The sequence below is a fragment of the Rattus norvegicus genome, chromosome 16, assembly GCF_036323735.1.
Source record: "Rattus norvegicus strain BN/NHsdMcwi chromosome 16, GRCr8, whole genome shotgun sequence".
In the NCBI taxonomy this organism is placed as follows: domain Eukaryota; kingdom Metazoa; phylum Chordata; class Mammalia; order Rodentia; family Muridae; genus Rattus; species Rattus norvegicus.
In genome coordinates, this window is record NC_086034.1 from 33,824,981 (window position 1) to 33,847,557 (window position 22,577).

Sequence of the window (22,577 nt, forward strand, 5' to 3'; positions counted from 1 at the left end):
GCAACTTTTGATCTGTCTTACAGGAAATGTTTCTCATAGACACCAGTGGTTGGTTTCACTGTTAATCATTCACCTGCCTCTCCTTCTTTGCTTCTTTTTAGAGTAGGAGAAACTGCAGAAGGATGTATAAAGGATAAAGTGCTCAGATGCAGAGAATATCGATATATTCAACCATCTAGATATTAGGACAATTTTATGTCCTTAAAGAGATTACACTAAACAGTAGATATGCTAGACAAGGAATTACTTTTCTCCTAACACACAAAAAAAGCAAGGTAACTTTTAGTAATGTTTACAGAAAAAGAAAAAAAAACACACCAACAAGAAGCAAGACAAGGTACCAGTATGGCTGGGAATCTTCCTTGGATAACTGAAATCTAGAAAGAGCCCCTTCCTCCACTTCCATAAAACCAGGACGTTTATTATGGAACTGCAAAGAGGAAGCTGCCAGACTGTCTCTGTAGTGTGGCTCCCAGGAGCTCTGTCTGTTGTTAAAAGAGGAAGAGCTGATGTCATTCCTTTTACTTAAATGTGTTACCTGGGCTATGGCAGTTTAAGAGGCAGGAGTTGTTAGCGAACAGTCCTTGGTGGCTAATGAAAATCCACTCACAGGAGTGCTGCAGTCCACAGGATGTGCCGGACCTTGGGGGTATACCCATTAGCAGGCCGACTGGAACGCCGTGGCTGGCCCCTACCTCTGAAACCCATTCAGTAGAGCCGGTCTGTGCACACCATCTGTGTTACCAGGGCGAACTCTCCACCAGCTGCTCTCCACCTACATTCTTTGCACAATTCTTCCCGAATTTTAAGTTGTTTCTGGTTCCATGGGCAGAACAAGAGGACATCACCCAGGCATATACCAAAACAGGCTTGCTGTGCCTTGCTGGAAGACTCTAAAAACCACGCAGGCTGGGAAGTAGGACCTGGGCCAGAATCTGATCTCCAATTGATCTCAAGTTACTTCACTTCCCTGCGTCTCTCATGAAGACAGCCAATCGAATTTAACAGAGTAATAATAACACGAAGAGAACATCAGGATCCTAAACTCGAGTCCGTGGCAACCACTAATAAACCACGGGAAAGGGATCTTGATTGGAAGACAAGAAAGGCCAGTGGTACAGGTTCCTACCGTCCCTACTTAGGCATGGTAGGAAGAGCTGTTGGTTCTGCACACTGGCTAAGTGTGGGGGATGCCAAGATCAAGCCTGTGCCAGCAGATGCAAACTAAATTATCCCTTGAATAACATCATCCAGGACCAAGGGAGACTGAGAGCTCTGGGACAGCAGTGGGCAAGACTGTACTCGTGGGTGATTATCAGTGAGATAAAGAGTTTTACTTCCTGACTCAAATTCTTGGTGACTCTTTCAAGCAGTGGTACTACAGGACCCAGGAGGATAAAGTGGACTTATTCTTGACTTCTTGCAAGTGAGACCAGGAGTTTATCTGCTTCCCAGTACGACACTTCCTTCCAAAGGACAAACCGTTAACATGAGTTTGCAGCCCTCCTCCCTTCTGGCTTACCAAGATCACTGACTCTTTCATTTTCCTCACTCATCCCACGAAGGTCTATTAGGGCTCCATCACAGACCAAGCACCAGGAGAAAGCCTGAGAATGAAGTGGTGAATGAGGCAGATACGGCCTCTGCAGACCAGAACTGACCCCTGATGGTGAGCTGGTGGAGAAACAGGGAAATGGAGCCACCGCTGAGAAACAGGGCGGGAGGAACAGAAACCCTCCAGCATGGTGCTTATAGTGTGTTTAATCTCGCCGACATCCGAAACAAGGAATGGTACTTAATGGGGCTTTAATAGGATTGGCCCCTCAGACTCGTGTGCTTACTAGGAGGAACTATGTCACTGTTGGGGTGGGCTCTGAAATCTTCTATGCTCAAGTTATGTTCAGTGTGGTACCCACTCTTCTTCTGTGGTCTGCGGATCAAGATGTAGAATGCTCAGTTCCTTCTCCAATATCACTTCCGCCTGCATGCTGCCATGTTTCCCGCCATGGAGAAAATGGACTAAACCTCTGAATTGTAAGCCAACCCTTAATTAAATGTTTCCTCTTATAAGAGTTGCCAGGGCCATGTTGACTCTTCACAGCAATAAAACCCAAATTAAGACAGAACTCCTGGTGAGCATTATTTTTTTCTAATAGTAAAATAATTTAATTATCTCAAGTTGACTGACAACTTCTTGTCCCCATCTTCGAAGTTTACACAGAGGAAAAGGAAGAGAGGAGGGGAAATGGGGCCAGGCTAAAGGCGGAAGACTACACCCCAGCCATAGCCCAACCCAAGAAGGTTCCAACAGCCATAAGAGTTTGAGGGCATGAAAGAGCCCATTTAAACTATGTCCCGAGGTCAGTCTCCTAGTCCCTTGAGTCCTCAGTGTCTACTGTCTGCTGTGATTGCACTTTTGAATAAATGCTGCTTTGAGGAATGAGAGGCTGGGACATGTCCCTGCTCGAGGCAATGTGGTGAAAGCTATAGTGGTAAAGCTATAGAGAAGCACACAGGGTCAGGCAGGATTGGAACGTCAGAGACCTGACAACTGCCTCGCTGAGCTCCCTCACACAGGCCTTCAATTGTCCACCGTGCCCTAGGATTCCTCAGAAACATGCAGGAGGACACTGGATCTTCCACACTATGAGATGGTCTCCAGGTCATCCTCATCAGTAAAGAAAGAGACGTCGGTCTGGAGAGGTGGCTCAGCCATTAAGAGCACTAGCTACTCTTCCAGAAGACCCAGGTTCAATTCCCAGCACCCACATGGTGGCACGACTGTCAAAAACTCCACTCCTATGAGGTCTGAAGTGTTCTGGCCTCTATGGGCACCTGGCTATGTACGTGATGACAGGCATACACATGCAGGCACAGTTAAAATAGAATAATAATAAAGTTTAAGAAAAGGAAGCCAAGTCATGAAACTGTGTGAGTTCGGAACTGGCAACTTGCAGGGTGGTTTAGAATTAGGAATGGGAGCTCCTCCAGCAGGAGGATAATTGGCCACTTTCCAGCCAGAAACTAACAAAGCTGTAGGCAAAGTGGCGTTTCAAAGTGCTTGCACTCACAGCTAAGGATTTATGTGACTCATTTTATTAAAATTATAGTATTTCTCAGAGACTGGCTAGAAAATAATTGCTATATCCAATCCTATTTTCTTTCTGATTCTACTATAAAACTTCTTGCTCCTGAAGCCACACAAAAACAGTTAAAAAATTAAATTATTAGAAAAGGAATTTTGGAGGCAGGGGTGGCTCAGTGGGTAATGGTACTGCTGCTGAGCTTGAAGACCTGATTTCCATCCCTGAAACCCAGATAGAGGGGGAAAGAGAGAACTGAGTTCTGCATGTTCTTCTCTTACCTCCACACATGCACTGTATCATGCCTACCCACACCCATCCACCCATCCACCCATCCATCCATCCATCCATCCATCCACCCACCCACCCATCCATCTGTCCACCCACCCATTCATCCACCCATCCACCCACCCACCATCCATCCACCTATCCATCCACCCACCTATCCATCCACCCACCCACCCAGAGACAAAGAGAGAGAGAGAGAGAGAGAGAGAGAGAGAGAGAGAGAGAGAGATTCATTCCTTGGGATATTTCAAACTATTAGGGTTGCTAGATCTATATTCCTACTTTCTAGTTAAAAAACAACTTGTCTAAGCAGTATTTCAATGACAAATATTTTTTATTTCCTCTGTGTGTGTGTGTCTGTGTGTAGTATCCCCATCTGTCCGTCTGAATCCCTTTCTCTCTCCTCCTCCTCCCCATATTGATATACAACTCTTAAATTTTTTTTATTTCTGTTGTTGCTTTAGGTGTTTGTTTGTTTCTTTGTTTTTTCCTTTCGTAGGCTGGGTTTCACATAGCACAGGCTAACCCCAAACTTACTATGTAGCAGACAAGGTTAATGAACTCCTAAGCCTCCAGCCTCCACCTCTAAAATGCTCGGATTCCAGGTGTGCAGCCCAGAGACCAGCTGATGAGCAAACTTCAAGGCTTACTTCCTTTTTGTTAGCTGTCTCCAACAATAACAAAGTAACGAAGTCTTTTTAAAACTTTATTATCTAAGCAAGCACCTGGACCAGTCAATAACAGTTATCCAGAGTTCAGATCAGCTGTAATAGTTACCACTGGAAAGAAAGAAATGTAAAGAAATGGCTCAAAGGATAACAGAGCTTTGCATCTAGAGTGTGAGGGCCCCAGTATTCATGGATAAACAAGACAACAAGGACAACTGCAGTGGCTGGAGAGATGGCTCCTAGGATTTGTTGTTCTCGCTGAGGATCTGAGTTCAATTCTTAGCACATGCATGATAGCTTACAACATCCGTAACTCCAGGGGATCCAATGCCTTCTTCTGGCCTCTGTCAGCACCTAGTATACATGTGGAGCAAATACATATACATATATACACACATAAAATACATGTATGTATGTATGTATGTATGTATGTATGTATGTATGTATGTATATATGCATAGATACAAGCAAGCAAAGCAGCCATACAAATAAAATGAGGTAAATAAATCTTCAAATATTAGAGGAAAAAAAGAAGTGTGCCTTTGTATGTGCCAATAATCTCTGCACTGTAGTAGAGACAAAAGGATCATGGGATTGCTGGCTGGCAGGCCTGCTCAGATTCAGTGAGGAACCCTGCCTCAAGGGAGTAAGATCAAAAGCCATAGAGTAGGACACCCAACATCCTTTTCTGGACCTCATCAGGATCACATGTATGTGGTGTATACATGGGCATACACCATATAGAGACACATACCACATACACTAGACACACACACACACACACACGAAATAAATGTGCTTTCAAACCAACAGGGAAAGTTGGTTACTGTCAACCTTTCTTCCAAAATTCATTTTAACTTGGAACCTCAGAATCCAACATTATTTTGATAGATGGCCTTTGATACACCAAATTCAAATAGGCCATACAGCTAGTATCTAGCCTCCTTACAAGAAAGCCATGAGAAGACACAACTACTCAGAGCAAAGAAAGACGAGTGACAAACGCAGATATTATGATTCAGTTAAAAGACGGAGAATGTTAAACACGGCTGGTACCAACCCAAAATTAAGGATGAAGAAAGGATCCTTCCCAAGAGCCTTCATCATGGCCTGGTCTACACTTAGGTTTCAGACCTCTAGACTCCACAACCCTGGGAGTAAATGTCTGTTTGAAGCTATTCTGTCTGTGATAATTAGTTATTGCAGCCCCAGGAAAATCACACAGTATCATTAACTGAAAGACATGATTGCAGAAAATCAGTATTCCCATGACCCGGTCATTCTTTCCGTGAAACACTGGTAAAGCGAAGACATGGGACCATCACAGATCCCGCTGAGGAACACAGGCTTCATGCTTCCTTCCTCCTGCAGTAAACCAGGATGTCCACACATCCAGGAAGTACGGTGCCCCAGAGCACTTCAAGGTAGACACTAAACTTTATTACAACAAAGAAAGGCCCTGTGCACAGACTGCACATCTAATGGCCTGACCAGGAAGAAAGGGCGCTGTTCCCTAATCATTTCTGAAAGCCCTCCCCTTCTTGACGGCAAAGGAGTAATGAAAATGTTGTTGCAATCATTATAATTCACTGGAAATCTGACAGGGGAAGAAAAGCGCACATGTAAAAACACCGACACACTCAAAGTCTTTCAAGCTTCTCCGGCTTGTTTAACAATTCCAGCCTGCCCGCCACAGTTCAATAAATCCTAAATGAAAACCTTTGTATAGAAGTGGCTAACGCTGGCAAAATAATTTCTTCCATATTTCCTATATCAATTTTGTGTGTGTGTGTGCGCACATGTGTCAAGCTTTCGGCACGGAGTGTTAAATGTGCTCTTTTTCTTCATCAATATATTTAGGTGGCCGCATCACAAAGGAAACAGTTCATCAAAGACTACTGACGCCTGTGGCCGACGCTTTCAGTGGAGCTAGGCCACTGCCTTGACATCTTCAAAAAGTTACACATTAGCAGAAAGGGGAAAATAATCAAACTGGAAATTCCTGGGAGTAAAATTCAACTGTTATTCTAGTGAAGGTAAAATAGCCTTGGCTTAAATGGCTCTTCTGAGGAGACTCTTACTGGCTCGAGTGGAATCGTCTCTGAAAGACCCAGTAAGTGGTTTTTAGGGGTTCTATCTCCCTTCATGATTCAAGGTACCTACAAGAAAGTAAATTTATCCTAACAAGCCAGTGTAATGTCTACTTCCTGACCATTTAAGTCCATTCAGAAAATGTGGTCGGTCCATATGTACAACAATGCCAAGCAACCAGAGCTTCCAGGGACTAAGCCACTACCCAAAGACTATACATGGACTGACCCTGGACTCTGACCTCATAGGTAGCAATGCATATCCTAGTAAGAGCACCAGTGGAAGGGGAAGCCCTGGGTCCTGCCAAGACTGAACCCCCAGTGAACTAGACTGGTGGGGGGAGGGCGACAATGGGGGGAGGGTTGGGAGGGGAACACCCACAAGGAAGGGGAGGGGGGAGGGGGATGTTTGCCCGGATACCGGGAAAGGGAATAACACTCGAAATGTATATAAGAAATACTCAAGTTAATAAAAAAAAAAAAAAAAAAAAAAAAAAAGAAAATGTGGTCGGTACCTAGTTATTCAACTATGTCAAGTGGCAGTGTCTGTGCCTTGCAACTCGTTCTGATGTTTTCTGATGATTTCAGTCCCATGATCTCTCTTTCCTCTAAAGGTGTGGGGGCTCTAGTTTCAACAGTGCCCGAGGTCAGCAAGATGGCATTAGTCATGTGGGCCAGCACGGACAGTTCTTATTCCTCATCACAGCTCTGGATGGGGAAACTGGCCTAAGATCTGTTAGGGCAGAAAGAACTGTGTGCAGAAGTAGGTACACTGGTGGGTTTTTCTTCCTAGAACATACACACACATATACAGACACAGACATGGGAGGGGGAGTGTGTGTGTGTGTGTGTGTGTGTGTGTGTGTGCGTGCGCGCGCGTGTAAGCCAGATGTCAGCATCAGGTGTTGTTCCTCAGGAGGCCTCCATCTTGTGCTTTGAGACAGGGTCTCTCGCTGTCTAGCTAGGTTGGACAGCGAGTTAAACCCCAAGGATCCTCCTGCTTCATCTGCTCAGAGCTTAGGATTGTGAGCCTGCCATGCCAGCTTGTTAACCTGACAGGTCCTCTTGCTGACAAGGCAAGCCCCTTCGCTCACTGAGCTGTCTCCCTAGCTCTAGGCCCTATTTTTTAATAGTCATACCTCTTTTCCCTGTTTCAAGGACACATGCTAGGGGTAAAATCAGGATTACCTCCAAACTCTCAGAGGGAGAGGAATGGACAGAGAAACTGCTTAGCTCTGAGGTGATCAAGCCAAGCTCCCATCCATTCTACTGCTGCTTACCCGGGCCTCACTGGGAAGAGGGTCTACTTGCCTGAAGTTAGGATTCTGTTATGCTACAGGTAATCAAGCCCCAGGACTCAGCTAACCTGGCTGAGGCCTGCTACCCGCTATATTGGCTCCTCTCCTTCTCTTCTCTCCCTCTAGCTAATTTAGGCGAAAGTGTTAACTTTGAGCAAGAAACACTGTAGCTGTGGCAGCCTCCAACAGGCAAGGCACAAGGACTCCACCCCCACAGAGTTATTTGGAGGAGATTTTTTTTCCCTTTTAAACATAAATAAATGGCTGCAGCTATTTCAGGACTGTTATGTTCTACTTCGGTATACACAGATATTAAGCCTGCAAGTTAAAACTGTCGTTCCGAAATTGTTCCCTTTTGGGACAGAGAAATAGATCTTATGCTTGTTACCAAGGATGCCATGGTACTGTCAGCACACACTGCTCCCTGCATAGAACGAGGAGACAGAAGCTCACCACACAGCCCTGTGGCCTGGGGACTCTCGTTAGCAGCTGATCCTCAATGGTGAAACGGCCTCTGGGAGCCTCGAGAATCTATAAGCTGTGGTTAGAGTCGACAAGACACGGTTGCAGGTTGATGATTCCTTATTATTGCTATGGTAACCCCCAACACACGCATATCTAATATTATCTTTTTTTTTCATTTAATCTAAAGAAATCTACAGAATGGGAAATTTGCTTGTACCTGGGTTCCACTTCGAAGAGGGGACTAGCTAGCCTATCTTGGTAGCAACCCTGACAAACATTGGAAAACAGGCCGAGCAAATCTCCAGCATATTTATAGTAAGTGAGAACCAGAGACCAGACTCAGCAAATGGGACATGAAGATATTTCACCACCTGAAAGTTGTATGTAGTGAATTTGGTGTTAAAATTGTATGGGTGAGCATTTTAACCTTTGTATAGCAGTGGAGTAAGGCACTCACAAAACCCAAGGAATGTACTTCAAAAGTTGTCACAAAGAAACCCTCCCAAACCCATCACCAGATGCCGGAACCCAGCAACGCCTCTCATAGCTCTCCTTCCTGAAGGGCAACAAGCATCCGGGGTTCACCCAAGCACCTCAGAGGCATCTTCAGACACTGATTTAGTTTTCGCTTACAAACATGATTTTGTGACTGTTGAATATTATTTTCTGTACAGCTTCTTTGGGTCCTGTATTACGCTGTGAATTTATTAGGTGCCTGGCTACTGTCGTCATCAATCGCAGCGTTCCACATATGACCAAATGACAGGTTACACGTCTAACCTACGGAACCGCTGACTTCCTAGGCCTTAGTTCTCCTGCATGGTGCTACTATGACAGCTCCTGAAAATGACTCTCGAGTTTCTCTTAACTGTGTTTGAAGGGTAAAAGTGCAGTGCCATAAAGCATGCATATCGTAAACCCGCAGAGCCCAAGGCAGCTGACGAAATGCATGCATTTCCCAGCTACATAGCAAAACTTCAGGCGCTTCCTAAGCCCTTGTCAAACTTGGTGGGTGCAACAGTCTCTCCCTGAGATAAATAACATTATGCACTTTTTTCAAATGCCCTGTTTTGTTTGTTTGTTTTTAATGTACATTTAAGACTCAACAATGTTTTGAAAATACTGTTATTCTTTTCTATGGTGATTTTTGATTTTCTAGCTCCCCAGCCAAATCTCATCTCTAACCTTCCATTTGAAATAGCTTTTCTGGGCTGGAGAGATGGCTCAGCGGTTAAGAGCACTGACTGCTCTTCCAGAGGTCCTGAGTTCAATTCCCAGCAACCACATGGTGGCTCACAATCATCTGTAATGAGATCTGAAGCCCTCTTCTGGTGTATCTGAAAACAGCTACAGTGTACTCATATAAATAAAAATAAATAAATAATTCTTGAAATAGCTTTTCTCCTGAGAAACACCTTCCACCATCTCTGACGGAAGTCTTTTAACAGAATATTCCAGTTTTGCCTGTCTAAACACATCTTTACCTTAACTTTTTACTGTGTGGGGTATGTGTTCGCTACCGAACCCTGGTTGGCAGCCATTTTCTTTCAACATGTAAAAGAAACTATTCTTCCTCACTCCTAGAATTTTTAGAAAAGAAATTTTGACTTGGGTGCTTTGGTTTCTTGTATGTATACTATACAACGGAGAGCGTAGCATTCTCTGGGCATTGTCAGAACACACTGCTCCCCATGTAGAATACGGACATAAGGTCTCTCCACACAGCCCTGGGGCCTCAGAACTGAATGTTTCCCTCCAGTCTTGTTTTACCATTTTAAAACTGATGTCTAAATAAGGATTTCTTTTTACTTATCCTTCATGGAGTTCACGGTACATCTTAAGTTTAGACATAAAGTTTATGCATTAACACCATGAAACTCTCAGACATCACATGATCCATTTCAGGTCTAATGACCTGAAATTCCAACTGTATTTGAGAATCTCACTGTTATGTCTCTTAACGTCTGCATTTTCATTTCTGGGTTTTCCTTTACAGATTTCCTTTTCCTTGTTCTTCAATGTGTTAATTCTCTCTGTGTTTGTATCTAATCTACTTTTAGATAAGACCCCTCAACAAACTGCTTATTATAGCAGCCATAATTTGCAATTTTCATTTTGTTCTCTTTTATGTTGACTACAATTCATATCTTTTCTTAAAATAGCAAACTCCTTAATCTTAAAGTTTGAATCCATAATGCCAATCTCTGAATCTCCTGATACATTTTAAAATTAATTTTACTTATTAATGTACACACACACACACACACACACACACACACACACACACACACACATTTGTATTTTGCCTGCAGTGTTTGTCTGTATGTGGCTGGTACCTGCAGAGGTCAGAAGAGACTGGTTCTCCTAAGACTGGAGTCACAGATGGTGGTGATCTGTCGTGTGGGTGCTAGGAATTGAACCCAGGTCCTCTGTAGAGCAGTCAGTGCTTTAACTGCTGCTGAGTTCTCTTGCCCCTAACACTTTTTCCACTGCCACTGTTTCCCTGGTTTGCTGCTTTCTTTCCTTCTTATTTGATTTTGATTTTCTAACAGACATTCCTTTTTTTTTTAAATAAAACTGCTCAGAAACGCGATCTGAGGATTAGGATGATAATGTATTCTTCTAGAGGCGATATCAATATACTCCGCCAAATACCTGTGGCATTGGTACTCTGCAATCACCTCCTTCTGACTTCAGGGAATGAAAATAGGAATTAGGCCTTCATTCTCCCCAACTGTGGTCCCATAAGCCTTTATACCTCCAAATACTTTTATGTTTTACCTCACTCTTCTAGTCAGTTTCAGTCAAAAGTATAACCTGAGTGAGATGGTTTTACAGTACAAGAGTCTAACTCCTGGCTTTGCACTCCATTATTTCAGACCATCCTCTCTTTTCACAGATCGTTTTTAAAACCTGCTCATCCACCATAATCAGTTTATCTAATATTCTAATACTTGGAAATGTTAACAGGTTTTGACTATTTTGCATTTAAAAAGAATAAGGACTAAAACTGGGTTGGAGAGATGGCATGGCCGCTAAGAGCACTGGCTGCTCTTCCAGAGGACTGGAGTTCAACTCCCAGCCACCAACACAGCAGCTCCCAACCGCCTGCAACGCCAATCCTTGGAGATCTGAGTCTCTGAAGGCACTGGAGGCATGTGATACACAAGCAAAACATTCATCCTCATAAAATATAAAGAGAAAAATATTTTTAAAAAAGAATGACCAAGAAACGCTCAACGGAGTCATTTTTGACTTTATCACTCTTTACTCAGTGTCGAAAAACTCATCCTACAACAGCTTCCCCAGTTACTGTTCTTGTTCATAGGAACAAACGGCGGCCAAAAGCAGCCCTGGAGAAGGGGTTTGCTTTGGTCTATTATTCAAGGGTACAGTCCATCCTGGAGGGGGAGGGGAAGGATATGAGAGCATGAGAAGGCTAATCCTCATAGCTGCGGGAAGGACTCAGGACTTCTGGTTCTCAGCTTGCTTTCTCCTTTTTATTCAGTGCATGATCCCAGACCACAGCACCATGGGGCACACAGTCAGGGTCATCCCTCCTCCCTTAAACCTTTTTGGAAAATCCTCAGATACACACCAGGTGTGTTTCCATGGCAACTCTACATCCCAGCAAACTGACAATGCCTACTGCCCACCACAACAGCCAAGCTTCTTGTGTGTCTTATATTGCAACTGGAACAGCAAGCCAATCCTGTAAATTTAGGTAAAAGTAGTGACATCTTTATCTTAACATCACGAATGTACAAATCTGGGAAGCCCTCAACTAATCAAGACATTTCTTTAGCCTTATCTGTTTAGGATGGTGTTATGTACCTGTAGATTATTACTAAAAGCCCGGTTGCCGGGCTGGAGAGATGGCTCAGTGGGTAAAATGACTTGTTGTACAGCATGAGGATCTGAGTTCCTATCCCAGAGGACTCACATAAAAACATGCTGTTGCTGCACCACATTCCTGTAAATCCCAGTTGTAGGGGGTGGGGAGATATATGTATGTGTGTTGGGGGCAGGGGTGGCCTCTGGGGAGTCCTGGCTAGCCAGCCTCACTAAACAATGGTAACCTCCTGCCTCAGTAGGAGACACTAAAGGGAATATGGTGCTGGGTGAAAGAGAAGGACCTCAGGTGTTCTCCAGTCTCTTCATGCAAGAATACATGACCCATACACACACACACACACACACACACACACACACACACACACACACATACACACACACACATACACATACACATACACATACACACACATACACACACACATACACATACACATACACACACACATACACATACACATACACACACATACACACACACATACACATACACACACGCACACACACACACAGTTAACTGTAGGAGGCTGATCAAGATAAAATATTCAATGATTTAATTGTTTTCTTTGCTACTAAGCAAACTAACATATGGAAAAGAAGAGAACAAGGTTTCGTGTCCACTTTTCACGCACTTTCCACAAGCGGGGATTGTTTTCAAGGTTGCGACAGCTTTCAGTGCTGTACACCCATTCTAAAAGGCCTTAACGAGCCAGGCTACACTCACCCAGCGCTCTGCTCTAAAATGTACACCTTACACTTCTTTCATTTCCTTCTTTTTACCTGAAATACAGAAGAGCCAGGGCATGCATTCTGATTTGTATAATTTTGCATTTTTGGTTGTGAGTGTAGCCTTTAATGGCTGAGCCATCCCTCCAGCCCTGATTTGTGTATTTTTAAATAGATTTATGTTATTAGGAGTAATGTTTCTATTCTGAAAGCATCAATTTGTGTACGTCTTTACAAATTTATATTTTAATACATTTATCAAAAAGAACACCACAGAGGCATAAGTGAGAAGAAATCACACTGAAATCCATTAGAATGAAACTGCAGACAACCAAACAGAGAAATCTGAGGAAGAACCACACTTTAACAGACGAATGACGGACAGGATGCAAATAGATTGCAACAGAAAAAGAAAAATGGAGGCCAAAGCTCTGTGGGAAAAGTCCTCAAAGTGGTGAAAGAAGGCAGCCCCTTCTTAAGAACAAGAGAAAGGTCCCTGTGAGAGGATGTGAAGACAGGGGGTTAGGGCCTTGCCAACCGTGGCTTCTGAAGGACACGCTGAGGAGAGCCAACACCCTCTGGACAGCAGGTCTCAGAGGCAATCAGGAAAGGGGAGCAAGTATGTTCATTTGTAAAAGGAAGGCAAAGCCAAACACGTGGTAGAGTGTGTGTGCGTGTGTATGTGTGTGTGTGTGTGTGTGTGTGTGTGTGTGTGTGTGTGTTATAAGATGCCGGAGGTGCCTTCTATTGGTTGGTTGGTTTTTAAACAGTCTGTGAGGTAGGTCGGAGGCGGCTAGAGCTATGCTCCACCATCTTTGCATCTCAAGAAGGGGATCCGGCAGCAGGATTTTTAGGCTCTAGTGTGCACGGCACCAGCAGGGAATCGATGTGCAACTTCTCTCTCACCCAATGTAACAAGTCTCCCGATCTCAGTGACTTACCGCCGCCTTCGCACTCAGATCTAACAACTACTTGGTGAGAAGTTTTCTTCTAGACAGAGCCTAGGGACTTGGGTTCCTACCCTTCTCATGGGATGCAATTTTCAGCACCGTCCCAAGTTGTGCATCGTAGAGCGGAGCACAGGGTGGAGATCAAGCACTCCCAAAGAGCCTTGCCAGGAAATGGCATACACCAGTCTGGGTCACCTCTCCTGCTGGATCCCAGTCACATGGGAATTCTCGAGACTCGCCTTTGGTGGACACTCGAGAGTAGAGGAAGGCTAACACATTTAAGAAAGCAGCTAGCACCTCACACAATAATAGTGGGAGATTTCAACACCCCACTCTCATCAATGGACAGATCATGGAAACAGAAATTAAACAGAGATGTAGACAGACTAAGAGAAGTCATGAGCCAAATGGACTTAACGGATATTTATAGAACATTCTATCCTAAAGCAAAAGGATATACCTTCTTCTCAGCTCCTCATGGTACTTTCTCCAAAATTGACAATATAATTGGTCAAAAAACAGGCCTCAACAGGTACAGAAAGATAGAAATAATCCCATGCATGCTATCGGACCACCACGGCCTAAAACTGGTCTTCAATAACAATCAAGGAAGAATGCCCACATATACTTGGAAATTGAACAATGCTCTACTCAATGATAACCTGGTCAAGGAAGAAATAAAGAAAGAAATTAAAAACTTTTTAGAATTTAATGAAAATGAAGGTACAACATACCCAAACTTATGGGACACAATGAAAGCTGTGCTAAGAGGAAAACTCATAGCGCTGAGTGCCTGCAGAAAGAAACAGGAAAGAGCATATGTCAGCAGCTTGACAGCACACCTAAAAGCTCTAGAACAAAAAGAAGCAAATACACCCAGGAGGAGTAGAAGGCAGGAAATAATCAAACTCAGAGCTGAAATCAACCAAGTAGAAACAAAAAGGACCATAGAAAGAATCAACAGAACCAAAAGTTGGTTCTTTGAGAAAGTCAACAAGATAGATAAACCCTTAGCCAGACAAACGAGAGGACACAGAGAGTGTGTCCAAATTAACAAAATCAGAAATGAAAAGGGAGACATAACTACAGATTCAGAGGAAATTCAAAAAATCATCAGATCTTACTATAAAAGCCTTTATTCAACAAAACTTGAAAATCTGCAGGAAATGGACAATTTCCTAGACAGATACCAGGTACCAAAGTTAAATCAGGAACAGATAAACCAGTTCAACAACCCCATAACTCCTAAGGAAATAGAAGCAGTCATTAAAGGTCTCCCAACCAAAAAGAGCCCAGGTCCAGACGGGTTTAGTGCAGAATTCTATCAAACCTTCATAGAAGACCTCATACCAATATTATCCAAACTATTCCACAAAATTGAAACAGATGGATCACTACCGAATACCTTCTACGAAGCCACAATTACTCTTATACCTAAACCACACAAAGACACAACAAAGAAAGAGAACTTCAGACCAATTTCCCTTATGAATATCGACGCAAAAATACTCAACAAAATTCTGGCATACCGAATCCAAGAGCACATCAAAACAATCATTCACCATGACCAAGTAGGCTTCATCCCAGGCATGCAGGGATGGTTTAATATACGGAAAACCATCAACGTGATCCATTATATAAACAAACTGAAAGAACAAAACCACATGATCATTTCATTAGACGCTGAAAAAGCATTTGACAAAATTCAACACCCCTTCATGATAAAAGTCCTGGAAAGAATAGGAATTCAAGGCCCATACCTGAACATAGTAAAAGCCATATACAGCAAACCAGTTGCTAACATTAAACTAAATGGAGAGAAACTTGAAGCAATCCCACTAAAATCAGGGACTAGACAAGGCTGCCCACTCTCTCCCTACTTATTCAATATAGTTCTTGAAGTTCTAGCCAGAGCAATCAGACAACAAAAGGAGGTCAAGGGGATACAGATCGGAAAAGAAGAAGTCAAAATATCACTATTTGCAGATGATATGATAGTATATTTAAGTGATCCCAAAAGTTCCACCAGAGAACTACTAAAGCTGATAAACAACTTCAGCAAAGTGGCTGGGTATAAAATTAACTCAAATAAATCAGTTGCCTTCCTCTATACAAAAGAGAAACAAGCCGAGAAAGAAATTAGGGAAACGACACCCTTCATAATAGACCCAAATAATATAAAGTACCTCGGTGTGACTTTAACAAAGCAAGTAAAAGATCTGTACAATAAGAACTTCAAGACACTGAAGAAGGAAATTGAAGAAGACCTCAGAAGATGGAAAGATCTCCCATGCTCATGGATTGGCAGGATTAATATAGTAAAAATGGCCATTTTACCAAAAGCAATCTACAGATTCAATGCAATCCCCATCAAAATACCAATCCAATTCTTCAAAGAGTTAGACAGAACAATTTGCAAATTCATCTGGAATAACAAAAAACCCAGGATAGCTAAAGCTATCCTCAACAATAAAAGGACTTCAGGGGGAATCACTATCCCTGAACTCAAGCAGTATTACAGAGCAATAGTGATAAAAACTGCATGGTATTGGTACAGAGACAGACAGATAGACCAATGGAATAGAATTGAAGACCCAGAAATGAACCCACACACCTATGGTCACTTGATTTTTGACAAAGGAGCCAAAACCATCCAATGGAAAAAAGATAGCATTTTCAGCAAATGGTGCTGGTTCAACTGGAGGTCAACATGTAGAAGAATGCAGATCGATCCATGCTTATCACCCTGTACAAAGCTTAAGTTCAAGTGGATCAAGGACCTCCACATCAAACCAGACACACTCAAACTAATAGAAGAAAAACTAGGGAAGCATCTGGAACACATGGGCACTGGAAAAAATTTCCTAAACAAAACACCAATGGCTTACGCTCTAAGATCAAGAATCGACAAATGGGATCTCATAAAACTGCAAAGCTTCTGTAAGGCAAAGGACACTGTGGTTAGGACAAAACGGCAACCAACAGATCTTTACCAATCCTACAACAGATAGAGGCCTTATATCCAAAATATACAAAGAACTCAAGAAGTTAGACCGCAGGGAAACAAATAACCGTATTAAAAAATGGGGTTCAGAGCTAAACAAAGCATTCACAGCTGAGGAATGCCAAATGGCTGAGAAACACCTAAAGAAATGTTCAACATCTTTAGTCATAAGGGAAATGCAAATCAAAACAACCCTGAGATTTCACCTCACACCAGTGAGAATGGCTATGATCAAAAACTCAGGGGACAACAGATGCTGGCGAGGATGTGGAGAAAGAGGAACACTCCTCCATTGTTGGTGGGATTGCAAACTGGTACAACCATTCTGAAAATCAGTCTGGAGGATCCTCAGAAAATTGGACATTGAACTGCCTGAGGATCCAGCTATACCTCTCTTGGGCATATACCCAAAAGATGCCCCAACATATAAAAAAGACACGTGCTCCACTATGTTCATTGCAGCCTTATTTATAATAGCCAGAAGCTGGAAAGAACCCAGATGCCCTTCAACAGAGGAATGGATACAGAAAATGTGGTACATCTATACAATGGAATATTACTCAGCTATCAAAAACAACGACTTTATGAAATTCGTAGGCAAATGGTTGGAACTGGAAAACATCATCCTGAGTGAGCTAACCCAATCACAGAAAGACATACATGGTATGCACTCATTGATAAGTGGCTATTAGCCCAAATGCTTGAATAACCCCAGATGCCTAGAACAAATGAAACTCAAGACGGATGATCAAAATGTGAATGCTTCACTCCTTCTTTAAAAGGGGAACAAGAATACCCTTGGCAGGGAAGAGAGAGGCAAAGATTAAAACAGAGACTGAAGGAACACCCATTCAGAGCCTGCCCCACATGTGGCCCATACATATACAGCTACCCAATTAGACAAGATGGATGAAGCAAAGAAGTGCAGACCGACAGGAGCCGGATGTAGATCGCTCCTGAGAGACACAGCCAGAATACAGCAAATACAGAGGCAAATGCCAGCAGCAAACCACTGAACTGAGAATAGGACCCCCGTTGAAGGAATCAGAGAAAGAACTGGAAGAGCTTGAAGGGGCTCGAGACCCCATATGTACAACAATGCCAAGCAACCAGAGCTTCCAGGGACTAAGCCACTACCTAAAGACTATAGATGGACTGACCCTGGACTCTGACCTCATAGGTAGCAATGAATATCCTAGTAAGGGCACCAGTGGAAGGGGAAGCCCTGGGTCCTGCTAAGACTGAACCCCCAGTGAACTAGACTGGTGGGGGGAGGGCGGCAATGGGGGGAGGGTTGGGAGGGGAACACCCATAAGGAAGGGGAGGGGGGAGGGGGATGTTTGCCCGGATACCGGGAAAGGGAATAACACTCGAAATGTATATAAGAAATACTCAAGTTAATAAAAAAAAAAAAAAAAGAAAAGAAAAGAAAAAAAAAAAAGAAAGCAGCTAGCACTCCTGGCAATGGGCAGTGGGCACCTTGGGGGTCGTGGTGTTCTTATCAGTCAGGGACAGAGCAGACGGCAGGCCTTTGTTCATCTAGCTTGATGCCTGGCTTGGTGGCCAAAGTTATTTTATGCACAGGACTCATAAAAATCAAATCAAATCCAGGCAGCTCATCACAGGAAGAGGATGACAGAGACCTGTGAACCGCCATGCCACTCACAGACCTGCCCTCCAGGGTATGGTACAGGGAGGCCATAGATACCTCCTACTTGCCACCACACCACACAGCACAGATAGAAGATGTCACCCAGTGGACCTCCAGATACGTGACCAACCTGCGGCGGGAGCCACCACAGTGAGTGAGTCCGTGGTGGTCAGACAGGAGAGAAAGCAAAGTGGAGCAGCTTAAGCATTATGAAGAGAGATGGAACTAGAGGCTCAAGGCTGTGGTGGCCTGCTGTGAATGGCTAGCCCTGCCATCTGGAGCTATGATGAGGTCCCAGGCGTGGATGTCCAGGGGCTGTGTAGACCCGCCCCTCGCTAGATGCGGTGCCCTGGAGAGCTGGCCCCATCTCTTACAGGCAACAGCACTGCTAATGGTGGCATGGGGTGGCCTAGCCTGAGCAGTGCTAGAGAGCTTGCCTGGTGGTTTGGATAAGGGAGAGCCGGTGAGCTGACTGGCTCTCCTACCACTCAGGCCCAGATCCAGGGCTCTGAACTGCTCCACCTCACAATCTACATCATCTCCAAGTACAGCTGGGATGCGTGCAGTTGGCTCCAATCACAGCCAGTCTTGCTGCTTCAAAGCTGCAGGACCTCCATGACAGAGAGCAGCAACAGGGTAACCGGGAGGAGTCCCAGCAAGGATCCACTGTGGATGGTGTCACAGAAGTCAGGGAGCTCGAACCAGACTAATGACTCATTGCAGTAAACATTTGCAAGTGAAGATGGGTAGAGAGAGGGATATGTTGTGGGGCACACGGTGACAGACGAGTGCTTCCATAATGAGATGTTTTATATGTTTTGTTGTTGTAGTTGTGTGTAGTTGTGTGTGTGTGTGTGTGTGTGTGTGCGTGCGTGTGTGTGTGTGTGTGTGTGTGTGTGTGTGTGTGTGTGTTATTGGGGGTGTGTTGCAAGGGTGATGGATAGATTTGAAGGGATGGGGTGATGAACAAGACTGGGGTACATGATATGAAATTTACAAAGAATTAATAAAAAGTTAAAAAAAGTTCTTAAAATAAAACCAGCCATAGGATGGGAAAGATCTTATATAAATAAGAATAAAGAGGAATGACTAATTTTCTGTCAGAAATACTGAGGGGGGTAACCTGCCAAACAGGGATTCTATGCCTTCCAAAACACAGAGGAAGTAAAAACGATTGGCCCAGATGGATGTAGAGTGGTTTGCAATACTTACAGATTCACAGAAAATATGCAAGCGAAAATGCAAAACCACAGGGAACAGGTACAAGATGGGATGCTCCATCTACCTAAAGGAGTCAAGAAAGCATAAAATAAAACCACATTTAAAGTCACCAGAACAAGAGGAAGAGGAAGAGGAAGAAGAGGAGGAAAAGAGGAAAGAAAAAGGTGGTGATGATGATGATGAGACGAAGATGAGGAAGAGGAAGAAGGGGAAGAAGGAGAAGAAGAGGAGGAGGAGGAGGAGGAGCAGCAGCAGCAGCAGCAGCAGCAGCAGCAGCAGCAGCAGCAGCAGCAACAACAACAGAAAAGCAGTTAGGAACATCTACCAAAGCTTCTAGATGTCTCAGTAACTGACAAGAGTAAACCTGACAGAGAGGCGAGGGTAGAAGGTGACAGTACCAACATCAAGCTGATGAATAATCAGTGTGGTAGAACATGCCTTTAATCCCTCAGGAGGCAGATAGGTCTGTGAGTCTGAGGCTAGACTGGTTCCAGTCCAGCTAGAGCTGCACAGTGAGATCCTGTCTCCATGATGATGATAATGATGATGAAATAGAACAATTGTAAACTAATCTGCCAGTTAAATGTCAGACTTAAATGTATTTTAAAAGCATGTCAACGAAATCAGCAACATCATATTTACAAAAGAAACTCATCTAAAATATAGACATGAAGAAAAAAACATCATAGGAAGTACCTAATAAAATCCAACATTCATATTATCATTGAATGAGTAGGTTTCACTCCCATCAGCAGGAGGAAAAAGAAAAAGAAGAAAAGAAAGAAGGAAGGAAAAGAGCATATGTGATTAAGAGTGTAAGGGAACACTGCCATTCTGTTATGTGTACACCAATTAAAATGGCTTTAGGAGTCTCAGTGTGAAGTCTGTACCTATGACCCCAGTACTTAGGAATCTAATGCAGGAGGATCTCCTATCTAGGCTAACCTTGTCTATATAGTGAGTTCCGTGCTAGCCTGAGCTACACAGAGAAACCAAAAACTTCAGCTTTTTGTGTACAAATTTAAATAAGAATATTGAGTAAAGAAATAAACCCATTAGTAAAGTAGTCGGAGGTTCTAAACCATGACTGAGGGGAGGGTATGACATGCACCAGATGTTTTCTCTCTTGCTTTCTGCTTTGTTTTTTGCAGACAAAGTTTTACACTGTAGCCCAGGATAGCCAGGAACACACCAGATTCCCCCAGGCTAGCCACAAACTTGCAGCAATCATCCTGCCTCAGCCTTTTGAGTTCCAGGATTACCGGCTCATGCCACATGTAATTTTAATATCATTTTCATGTACATACTTTCTGAATATTATATGTAGTGAGCCACAAAAACCTCTCAATGGGTTTCCAAAAATGGGTAATACACAGACCAAGTCCCTTCATCACAAAGCAATTAAAAAATCAATAATAAAAAAAAGTTTTAAGTTCCTATGTGTTGGGAAATTATAAATCATTTCCAAACAATCCAAGAGTAAGGCAAAGGTTGGAGAGGAAGTTTACAGGTTGGTAGGAACAGCCATGCTTGCCATGCTCTCTACAATGTGGATAAATTGGAAACATAGCAACTGACAGACTTTGTCAAAGTTGCCAAAGCTAGAGTTACTGTTTTCAAAAACTTCTCACACTTTTGCAGTGGACTATAAACCTTTTATGAGACACATACGTGATAAACACAAGCTGGTAAAAGACGGGAGGAACAAGACGATGAAATCAGATATGGGTGGTGATCTGAAGTTGAATGGTAGCTTCCCTGACTTAGCTGCCAAGTTGTACACTTCAAATATAACTTACATTACCAATCATGGGTCCTACCTATTATTACTAACGTAGGATACACTGTCTCATCTGTGACCAGTTCAACTACATATCTGTGCTCCTTTACCAACTTATGCTACTGTTTCCTGTTTACTTTATGAGCAGTGCTGGAGACCCAGCAAAAGCCCTACCACTGAGCTACCCTCCCAGCACCCACTCACAGTTTTAAAATTCTCTTTTGGTGCTAATGTTTTTTCCATTTTCTTCCTATTCGCAGACTGAGAAGATACAGTAGATCTCAGAATAGTCTAAGGATATTTCCATTGTAATTCATAACAGTAGAAAAATGACAGTTATGAAGTAGCAACAAAATAATTCTATGGTGGTGGTGGTGGATCATCCTAACATGAAGAGCTGTTTTAAAGGGTCACAGCATGAGGAAGGTTGAGAACGCTGGCTCTAGAGCATAGTGGGCCAGAACAACAATGGAGTCCCTGTGTAGAACACTCAATCCTTTCAAAGCAAAATCCCACCATTGAGAGCACAGCTGTCCTCAGTGTGTACAAGAGCCAGGCAGACAAATAAAAACATCGAACTTCCCAACGTAAAGAAAATGGCGGACGCTAATGTGGCATGTCGCCACTTCTGATGGCAGGCAACCTGAAACATCTTTCCTTTGGAAAGCTTCAAAATAGGATCAACGTTTTCTAAACAAACATTTTTGGAAAGCATTACACATCATAAAGAGTGGGATCATGAAATTGGGAATTGACATTCTTATTATATTTGGTTTTTTTTGATTATATATCCTTTCCCTCCAATTGCTACAGTTGGCCTTGGCAATTAACAAATGCCAGCCCTAACTTCTTCTGAAGTGAATTTGTTGATGGAAAAGCCAGGAAACAGTTTATCTCCACTGGGAATATTTTGAAGAAGGGATTTAACGGGGGGCTGAGGCAAGGAGGATCTTTAAAGAACAATATTTGCTAAACTACAAACACACAGGCACACATGGGAGTTGTTTTACTTTCAACAAGTTCTGAAAGTAGGAACAAAACCAAGAGAGCTAAAAGAATAATTTAACACTGATGTTTCGGGAATGTTGAAAGAGACCAGGCATTCAGACCTCATGTTGCTAAATTTGTTCATCTCAAACCTAAAAGGCATTTTCATGACAAGGACGTTGCTGTTCCTCGGTGTTCTGCCTCCTCAGGCAGCTTATTTCCTGCTCAGAGTTATAATTTTGTATTCATAATACCATAATCATTTCCATGGTAACTTCCTGTGATGTCAGAGAGAAAACACTGCTGACTTCTCCCAGAGCTCCCATCTCCCGGCTAAGCCAGTATGTTGATTTTAGTCTTTCCAACGCGCACCAGAGATTTACTGGTCCTAGTGCTGAGGACGAGGTCTCAAGCTCAGAGCTCTCCATCTATCACCTCGGGCAAGTAGGGAAAACCGAGTCACCAGGATCCTGGTCGAATGCACAAATGCTGTAAATGGTCAAGATCAACC

General features: G+C 43.2%; 1 protein-coding gene across 1 annotated transcript in view; it reads right to left on the reverse strand.

The window, feature by feature from the left end:
* The window catches only part of Sh3rf1 (SH3 domain containing ring finger 1), a 165,732-nt gene that overhangs the window by 78,585 nt on the left and 64,570 nt on the right, over positions 1 to 22,577 (reverse strand). The window lies entirely within an intron of this gene.